Source organism: Trachemys scripta, chromosome 3, assembly GCF_013100865.1.
Source record: "Trachemys scripta elegans isolate TJP31775 chromosome 3, CAS_Tse_1.0, whole genome shotgun sequence".
Taxonomy (NCBI): Eukaryota; Metazoa; Chordata; order Testudines; family Emydidae; genus Trachemys; species Trachemys scripta.
Genome location: NC_048300.1, coordinates 98387620 through 98396748, shown reverse-complemented (window position 1 = coordinate 98396748; position 9129 = coordinate 98387620).

Genomic DNA, 9129 nt, shown 5'->3' with positions numbered 1-9129 from the left:
TTTTGTTCAATATCTTCATTAATGATCTGGAGGATGGCGTGGACTGCACTCTCAGCAAGTTTGCAGATGATACTAAACTGGGAGGAGTGGTAGATACGCTGGAGGGTAGGGATAGGATACAGAGGGACCTAGACAAATTAGAGGATTGGGCCAAAAGAAATCTGATGAGGTTCAATAAGGACAAGGTCAGAGTCCTGCACTTAGGACGGAAGAATCCCGTTCACTGTTACAGACTAGGGACCGAATGGCTAGGAAGCAGTTCTGCAGAAAAGGATCTAGGGGTTACAGTGGACGAGAAGCTGGATATGAGTCGACAGTGTGCCCTTGTTGCCAAGAAGGCTAATGGCATTTTGGGCTGTATAAGTAGGGGCATTGCCAGCAGATCGAGGGACGTGATCATTCCCCTCTATTCGACATTGATGAGGCCTCATCTGGAGTACTGAGTCCAGTTTTGGGCCCCACACTACAAGAAGGATGTGGAAAAACTGGAAAGAGTCCAGCAGAGGGCAACAAAAATGATTAGGGGGCTGGAGCACATGATTTATGAGGAGAGGCTGAGGGAACTGGGATTATTTAGTCTGCAGAAGAGAAGAATGAGGCGGGATTTGATAGCTGCTTTTAACTACCTGAAAGGGGGTTCCAAAGAGGATGGATCTAGACTGTTCTCAGTGGTAGCAGACGACAGAACAAGGAGTAATGGTCTCAAGTTGCAGTGGGGGAGGTTTAGGTTGGATACTAGGAAAATCTTTTTCACTAGGAGGGTGGTGAAGCACTGGAATGGGTTACCTAGGGAGGTGGTGGAATCTCCTTCCTCAGAGGTTTTTAATGTCAGGCTTGACAAAGCCCTGGCTGGGATGATTTAGTTGGGAATTGGTCCTGCTTTGAGCAGGGGGTTGGACTAGATGACCTCCTGAGGTCCCTTCGAACCCTGATATTCTATGATTCTATGATCATTTGACCTTCATTGAGATCAAACCCCAAATGCAAAAAGCAGTTAATTTAAAAACACAACATCAGTTCTTACAGGTTAAAACTGTGCCATGCTGACAATATCCTGAACAAACCTTATGGAATTAAGATAAACTGTATTGAATTAAGTTAAACCTCATTGAATTAGGGTTAATATCTTTGAGGGTCTATTGTATTAAAAAATGCAACTGTGTTGTGGCATTGTATATACCTTCTCAAGTAGGGAGGGGAGATGCTAATTAATGTCCTTAGTTATCTGCCTTTGAAACCCCCTCCTGGGAAGATATGCCTGTACTAGTTCAAACTTGATTCTACAGAGACCAACAAACAAATGAAAAGACTTTTGGGTAAAAGCCTGGGTTTTAAGCTGACTCAGGGCCTTCTTCCTGATCTAGTAAATGGACAGGACCTCTGATCTATGGAGATCTCCAATCCTTAGGTGTTGATTGGAAGGACTTGGCCTACCAAGACCTCATAAGACTGTGTGCTTGTTCTGAGCTGAAGCTCTGATGAATTTATAACTGCAACTATGCTGCAATTTTTAGCAGCTCAGGCCTCACAAGCTTGAGTCAGTTGACATGGGCTCTGAGACTTGGTGCTGTGGGTTTTTTATTGAAGTATAGCTGTATCCCTGGTTACCAATATTTGATACTAAAATGAAAGGTAAAAAAAAAAAAAAGCTTATGAGATATCTGGTCAGTTGTGTAATGGGAAGTAAAATAATTCCTCCTGACTCTGCGACCCTAGTGCTGCAATGAACTTTACAGACTGACTGCACAATGTGTAAAGAAGTACAGTAACTCCTCACTTAAAGTCGTCCCGCTTAACGTTGTTTTGTTGTTACATTGCTGATCAGTTAGGGAACATACTCATTTAAAGTTCTGCAATGCTCCACTCTTACGTTATTTGGCTGCCTGCTTTCTCCACAGCTGGCAGCCTCCCTATGCCCCCCTCTCCCCTCAGCGCCTCCTGCCCACCAGCAGATCCTGCAGATCAGCACCTTCCCCCTCCTCCCCCACTTCCTGCCGGCGGCAATCAGCTGGCTTGCGGCATTTTGGAGGCAGGAGGGACGGGGGAGGAGCGAGGACTCGACGCGCAGGCTCCCCCTCCCTCCCTTGCCTCCTGCCCGGGGCAATCAGCTGGCTTGCCACGTTCGGGAGGCAGGGGAGGGAGGGGGAGCCTGTGCACTGAGTCCTCACTCCTTCCTCCTCCCTCCTGCCTCCCGAACGTGGCAAGCCCGCTGATTGCCCTGGCAGGAGGGAGTGGGGAGGAGCAAGGACTCGGCGCGCCTCCCCCCTCTCTCCCCTATGCGGCAATCAGCTGGCTTGCGGCGTTTAGAAGGGAAGGGGGGGGGGAAGAGGCAGGACGCAGCGAGCGAAGTAAAATGGGAGGAGGTGGGGGGGAGAAGAGGCGGGTCAAGGGTGGGGGCTTGGGGGAAGGAGTGGAGTGGGCGGGCTGAAGGTTGAACCCGCCTCTGGTGCTTGCAGAGTAGGGGAAGCTGCCCTGGAACCTAACCCCCCCTATTTACATTAATTCTTATGGGGAAATTGGATTCGCTTAACATAGTTTCACTTAAAGTCACAATTTTCAGGAACATAACTACAACGTTACGTGAGGAGTTACTGTATTTCCTATAAAAACAACAAGGAGTCTGGTGGCACCTTAAAGACTAACAGATTTATTTGGGCGCAAGCTTTTGTGGGTAAAAACCTCACTTCTTCAGATGCATAGAGTGAAAGTTACAAATGCAGGCATTATATACTGACACATGGAGAGCAGGGAGTTACTTCGCAAGTGGAGAACGAGTGTTGACAGGGCCAATTCAATCAGGGTGGATGTAGTCCACTCCCAATAATAGATGAGGAGGTGTCAATTAATTTACCTTCATTCAATTGTTCTCATATTATGGGACTGTTTTACAAGAAAAAAAGGGACTGATCAATTTTTACACTATTCAAAATGTTCAATACATTTATCATATCCCATGGAACTCTTCCCTTTTCATTGCAAACTAATCCTTCCTTGGATCACTTCCCGTTGTGTGTGAACCCTGCTTTAACGATAATCACTGCCAGTTCCCTTCTCTGGATCTCTTCATTATCACTTGACTAAACTCAAACTCACAACTCAAAAGGGAGGCATACCATTGTTATTAGCATCTGCATTAGTTTCTATCATTGAAATGCACCCTAGCCTCCTATTTTCATTTTTCTGCTGCTGCACAAAGAGCTGAGGTCTTCAATAAGCTACCAATATTGATGCCTAATTCTTTCCCTTGCAGAATACCTGTGCAGAGACCACCGGTACTCGAGTTTAGACTATTTTTTGCCAGTGTATATAATCTTGCAATTATCTAAGGTCCGTTTTAATATCTGTAGTGTTACTCAATCCCTCCAATGCAGTGGCGGATTAATAATTTTGCCGTCCCTAGGCCGGGAAATAATTGCCGCCCTGGCCCCGCCCCGACTCCGCCCTTTCACCGCCCCCATTCCAACCCCCTCCCCAAAGTCCCCGCCCCAACTCTGCCCCTCCTTTCCCCTATTGGATCCCTTCCCCAAATCCCCGCCCCGCCTCTTCCCCCAGTGCACTGCGTTCCCCCTCCTCCCCCCTCCCTCCCTGCCCCATGAAACAGCTGTTTTGCGGCGCAAGCGCTGGGAGGGGAGAGAAACAGGACACGGCGTTGCGCTTGCAGAGGAGGCGGAGGTGAGCTGGAGCGGGGGGTGGGGCGTGAAGGGGAGCTTCCACCCCAGCAAATTTGCCGGCCTAGGCCTAGGCCTTGTTGGCCTAGGCAATAATACGGTGCTGCTCCAATGTGTCTAATTCTATGTGAAAAGAACAGGTGTACTTGTGGGCATATATATCTCCTTACTATATGTTCCATTCTATGCATCTAAAAAATTGGGCTGTAGCCCACGAAAGCCTATGCTCAAATAAATTTGTTAGTCTCTAAGGTGCCACAAATACTCCTGTTCTTTTTGCGGATACAGACTAACACGGCTGCTACTCTGAAACCTGTCATACTTCTATGTGGAGTTTCCCCAATCACCTATGGGATTTAATAGCTGCAACAATTGAGTGTTGTCAACCAGACTTCATTAATTCTTTGTCTACTTCCTACTCCAAATCCATATATAACACTAGTCTCTAAACAGACCTTTTAAGAATTTTACTACTTAATCCCATTACTCTTCGCCTGTCTTGAGAGGCAAAAAAGGATGTGGTTTTTTTCAATCACATTGGGTCAATGTCTTTAGCTTAACAGGGTTGAAAAACTTCTGTAAGAAGCAGGCTAAGAAATGTGAAAACATAGCTAGCTGTATTGTTGCCTAGACTCCAACAGGATCAGACAACATGGTTTCAAACAGGTTAGCCTGCATCTTTCTGGGCCTTTTCAGTTCTGTTAAAGTAACCTGACTGAGCTAAAAGGCTTGAAAAACACACTCTTTTTGCCTCTCAAGACAGGGCTTTTGACCGGAGGCAGCAGTCAAATGTAATATATGCTGCAGTTTGTTTTCTTCAATAGGAATTTGTTAAACTGTCTTCCTTTCTCTTAAATGGGGTGTAACTATCACAGCATTTTTAGGAGTAGAGTACATCCTACAGGATTCCTTTGTTTTCCTGGATTCCTTCTTCGCCACCCTAAAAAATTCTGTGTTATGATGACCTTCCCTCTGGCTGTGGAGGGCTATATGTTCTTCCCATCAGAATTTATCAACCCCACTCCTAGGTGTTGGTCAAAGTGGATCAGCAGATTATAGGCAAGAGGTCCTCCCTCATTCTAGTTACTGACTCAGCTGGTATCTCTGGACATTAGGCCACTTTTGGGTTTGATTTCTATTTAAACTTTATCCACCATCTTAGGCCTGGTCTACATACACTGTTTATACGGATATAACTGTGACTAAGTGGGCTATATTTGTGTCAAAGTATGAACTCCGTATTGTACTCTGAGTGAAATCAACCAAAGACAACCTACTGTACTGCATTCAGACAGCTGCCCTGGCCAGTTAAGGTGTTTCACCCCTCACTGAAGGACTAGCATTGAAGAGCCATTATTATTATTAATTATTTATTTATTCTACAATGTTTAGGAGCACTAGTCACAGACCAGAGCCCCATTTGCCTCTCCAACTACTGTGCCATCTCCCTTTAATCTTCTAATTGTGTGCTGTTTACAATCACTCTCTGAAATTCCTCTCCTCGAATTCCATCCTAGACCCTCTCCAGTCTAGCTTCTGACCCTTGCACTCAATTGAAACTGCTCTCGCCAAAGTCTCTAGTGACCTCTTTTTTGGCAAATGTCAGAACCAGTACTCCATCTTCATCCTCCTTATTCTGTCAGCCAGCTTTGACACATTTGACCATGCTCTTCTTCTTGAAGTCATGTCTTCACTTCATACCTGTTTCTGTATATCACTAAAAATGGAAGTGTCTCAAGTTACTGCTTTTGCTATGTTATCCATTTTCTGTATATAGAGCACACATTTTAAAAAAGTTTCAGGGATTAAAACTTTTCGGAATTGAGGCAAATGTATTTAATTCTGCTGTGAAGAATATTTTATTTATTTCCCAGACAAATCTCGTTTAAATATATTTGAAACAGTGATAACCTAGGGCTGGCTTTGACAATAACTGTCAGAACATTTTTAGAAATATTTCCTAACATGCTGCAGATGTAACTGATAAAGCTATTTAAAAGGGAGTGTCTGAGCTTGTGTCTAATATTAGCAAAATCCTGTAATCCTGAATTACTTGCATGAAATGGAGGTTTAAGTGGGTTATTCACTACAGAGTCTATCAGGTATGCCATGATATTTTCCTGTTGCTTTTATCCCCAATAGTTTGTCTTGGGGAAGTATTTATTTTATTGTTTATGTTCTTATAGTGAACACAAAAGATCTTGGGTCACATTATGGCCCCTTCTCCAGGCCCTATACACTGCTCTGCTCATAAAGCATGGTCCCAGAGTTGCATAGGGTTCATGTGAACAGCCTCATGCTGCACTCCTTTGCTGTCCCTGATGTAAGGGCATGTATAGAGGGGCAAGGGAAGGAATTGGAGAGGGTAAACCTGTAATACTTAATGCTATGGCAGTTCTGGATTGCAGAGCCGCCCATAGGCAATCAGGTTGCTGCTCAAATTTATACTCATCTGGGTCATTTTGATTCCTGCAGCATCCCAGAATCCAGGCAATGCAGGATGGTGTAAAATCTGCTTTGCCTCCCCTGCTTCTGGGCCTCACCTTCTATATTGTGTCTCCCAGGAAATGCAGCACAGACTTGATCAACCTGATCCCTATCAAGAAAAGAAATAAACTGAAAAAAAAAACCAGATGGGCTGTACTGTAGCAAGACAGCTGCATCCTACCCTGACAGCTGAAATCCCAAAATAGGGACAACTATTTAAAAGTTCTTCTCAAGAAACCTCCAGTCAAGAAAAGCACAGGAAGTGGCATTTGTGAGCCAGTAGGTGGTGCTCTTCCCTCTGAATTAATTACAGAATCCATGCAGTTTGACGCATGTGTACAGAGACAAATATTAATAATTAGAGGACTGACTAAAATCAGTAAGAACAAGTTCAGAGCATAATGTAAAATGAAGATGCACACAGTATGTAGCATTTTTATAGCCTCTAACATTTTTAAATAAATGCACTTCACCTTTGATCCCAGATTTCTGCTTTCAGTCCGTCCAGTGATAGATCTATCCTTCCTGATACCCTGGGCTAAGACTAAAATTGCTGCTCCCTAACCCCCTTCACCTGATGAAAGAAACTAATCAACTTGCTACCAACTATTTTTCTTGCTCCTCGGATCTGGCCAACTCCTGTCCTTGGGACAACACCACTATGCACAAGGTCAGTCTGAGGATCCTGGGGTGGGCTAAGGGAGGTGATTGATTGTATGTTTACTTGTTCTGCCCATCAGACATCACCAGCTCCTCCTCCCCCAAACCTGAGTTATTTTATATAAAAAGGAGGCAGCTAATCTTCAGGTTACCACCAGCCTCTGGCTGTATGAGAAGTAGAACCCAGCTGCTTGTGCCAGGGTCAATGCATAGTTCTCAACACCTAAACTGGAGGTCTGGGAGCCTCTAGTAGATGCAGGAGGGTTTGTGTGTATTTGGTGAATGTTAGCAGTTACATAGTGCTTTACAACCATTAACTAATTCATTATCACAACACCCCACCAGGTAGAGCTGGTTGGGAATTTGACTGAATGGTTTTCTGTCAGGACATACTGATTTGCAGAACCAAACTTTTTTCAGGAAAGGGTTGTGTGGTTAGTGGACTGACATGGGAGACTTGGGTTCAAGTCCCTGATCTGGAGCAGGGACATTAACTAGGGTCTTCTACATCACAAGTGACTGCTCTGACTACAAACCTATTGTGTGTGCATGTGTGTGTGCATGCATGTGTATGCGAAAACATTTAAAAGATCTGTTTTGTCCCATAGTGGAATGGGAAATGTTTTGAAATCTGAAACATTTTCACAGAATGCCCACCTCTAATTCTCAAGAGGGCGCAGGATCAAGACTTTGATAATTATTTACCTGTTATTTTCTGAACACCCAAAATATGCTATGCACCTCACATAACCAAACGAAAACAGCCCCTGGCCAGAAGTGTGTATGGTCTAAACTTGACAAGAGACAACAAAGTGAAGGTCATAAGTGGACAAAAAAGGGGGCAAGGGGAAAAGACAGACAGGCCTGAGGATACTAAGATCCCATGGTTATGCATCTCAGTAAGCTATGTACACATCTGGAGGGTTATAGTATCTTTTTTTGTTTTTGATTAACATTTCCATCATCTCACTTCTTGTGAGTTAAATGGCAGAAGCGAGTTTTTAGGAGGATGTGAGTCTTCTTCTTAGCATATGTGCAACATGCCTCAGCTGGCACATGACTAGGGTGACCAGATCACTCAAGTCAAATATCGGGATGCGGGGGAGAGGGGGCCAAAAAAAAAAAACCACCCTTCCTCCACAAGCGCTGGAGGGAGGCCCGGGAGACGCAGGGGAAGTGTGGGGCCAGGGTGAGTGAGAGTCTGGCCTGGCCCCGAGCAGGCAGGACTCAGTTGGGTGGTAGGGAGAGTAGGGGGCGGCCCGCAGTGCCAGGCGGCGGCTGTTCTCCCCCCCGGGCAGCGGGACTCAGGAGCAGCCGTTGCTGCAGCTCCCACTGCCGCGCGGGGAGGAAGCAACCGATGGCCAAGCTCGGCGGCTGCAGCTGCGGCTCTGGCGCCCAGGCCTGCTGCGGGGACCCAGCAGTGTGCACACTGCACCCAGCCCAGCCCCTGGCCAATCGCGTCTGGGCTGCTGCCCAGCTGGTGCTATCCCGCAGCGGCCCCGGAGTGGGGGCAGCAGGCCCCAGCCCCCCCGTTCCGCTCGAGTCCCGCAGGGGAATGAATGGGGCTGGGCTGCCGATGCCTCCGCCCCAGGGCCGCCGTGGGATAGCACCAGCTGGGCAGCAGCCCAGACGTGATTGGCCAGGGGCTGGGCTGGGTGCAGCGTGCGCACTGCTGGGTCCCCGCAGCAGGCCTGGGCGCCAGAGCCGCAGCCGCCGAGCTTGGCCATTGGCCGCTTCCTCCCCCCGCGGCAGTGGGAGCTGCAGCAGCGGCTGCTCCTGAGTCCCGCTGCCCAAGGGGGAGAACAGCCGCTGCCTGGCCCCGCGGGCCGTCCCCCTACTCTCCCTACCGCCCAACTGAGTCCTGCCTGCACTGGGGCCAGGCCGGACTCTCACTCACCCCGGCCCCGCACTTCCCCTGCGTCTCCTGGGCCTCCCACCAGGGCTTGCGGAGGGAGGAGGAATGGTGAGCCTGGGGAAGAGGCGGGGATTTGGGGAGGGAGCCAATCGGGGGAGGAAGGGGTGGAGTAGGGGCGGGGGGGCGCGAGCACTTCTGGGCTCCGGAGCATTTCCTTGTTTGTCCAGTGTCCCAACCGCACATTGGTCGGGACGTGGGACAAACAAGGAAATATCGGGACAGTCCCGATAAAATCGGGACGTCTGGTCACCCTACACATGACTAGGATTCCTCACCAAATTTGGTCTGCTCATTGGCTCATTAGCTTCCCTGGTTTGGGCCAGGTACTGACAGGGAGTGCGACATGAACGCTGATCCATACCTCCCAGGATATTAGTGAGGACTTGGCCAGCAGGTTTG